Here is a 1,387-nt window from a genome sequence, read left to right as displayed (position 1 = left end):
TAGGGAAAAAGAAGCTTCTTACCAATAACTGAAGTTGTTTGAGAAGCATTGTTTGTCCACATAAACATCCTTATAGTGGGGTACACACGTGTCCCAAGCATTCAGAAACTTTTTTGCCCTAGTACTACCAATTGAGCATCTAGTTATCCAGCCCCTCCTTGTGTCTCATGTCAAATAGATGAAAAAGTGATATGCACTTCCTGCTCCTCTCAGTCACAGAGTCCTTTACTGCGCATGAGTCCTAAGGAGACACAAGGAGGGAGAGATGCAGATGTATGTTGAAACAACAATCTCAGAGATGTAAGTAACTTCTATTTTCCTTTTGAGTAATAGTGCATATACACACCGAGGACACTGTGAGTGACTTCAAAGCCCAAACCATATATCAAGAGGTAAACTCATGGTGCTAGAAGACCAGAAACTTAGGGGACTGCCTCATTAAACTCAGCATCCACCCAAAAGTCTTCTGTGATTTCACTGTGCTTTGTAAAGATGTGTACAGAGTTCCAGATGACCCGACGTAGAAATCAGAGGAGAAGTATTGCACTGGAATCCTGTGGAAGTTGCCTGGGCTCTAGTAGAAGACACGTTAAAGCAATTTAGGCACACATCTACACATGGACACGCTAATGCACATTAAGGCACATTAAATTTAGGCATGAATGGCTAAGTCACATTAGCATACATGCAGATGCAGTAATGTGCATGTAACAGGGGGCCTTCTCGGGGCCACCTTCCCAGTGGCCCGCCCATCTATTTCTTGACTAACCGCCCGTCTTCTTGCCCACCATGCCTTGTTGGTAATTAATTAATTGATGTAAATTAAGTGGGGGGCTGCCCATTTCTTGCCCGGATGCCAGGGGGCACTATCTGCGGCTCCGTTCCTCCCCTACACCACAGCTCAAGCCTCGCAGAGGCATCCAGGTGTTATCCATATCACCGGCCCCACACTAGGCCCCAGAATCCTACCAGTTGGACCCTGCCGGGATTCCTCTCCTCAGGCAGCTTGTTCCACCTTCATCCTGGGCAGCATAGCTCCCTGAGCTGCTTCCCCCTTATTTGTGGGGTCCCCCCCGGACCTTTGGCTCTCTAGCCCTGGCCCACCTCCAGGGCAGTCGGAACCCCAGGCCCTCAGCTCTTGGGTGTTCCTCACAGTGGGCCCCTGGCCCTTTGACCCTTCCAGTCCTGGCCCCAGCATGGACCAGTCAGGGGATGTCCAAACAAGCATGAGTCTATTACCCCACTCTCTCTGGGGGTCCACCAACCAGACCCTACAAAGGGGGTAACCCACCCAGTCGTGAGGGCTAGGGGTTAAGGTGTCCTGACCCGCCTTTCACTGGGGTGGTAACTGGCCTGGCATTTCCTGGTGGCTCCCGTGCCACTGGGG

Source organism: Alligator sinensis, unplaced genomic scaffold, assembly GCF_000455745.1.
Source record: "Alligator sinensis unplaced genomic scaffold, ASM45574v1 scaffold432_1, whole genome shotgun sequence".
Classification (NCBI taxonomy): Eukaryota; Metazoa; Chordata; order Crocodylia; family Alligatoridae; genus Alligator; species Alligator sinensis.
The sequence above is the reverse complement of the archived record's forward strand: the minus strand, read 5'-3'. Positions refer to the sequence as shown.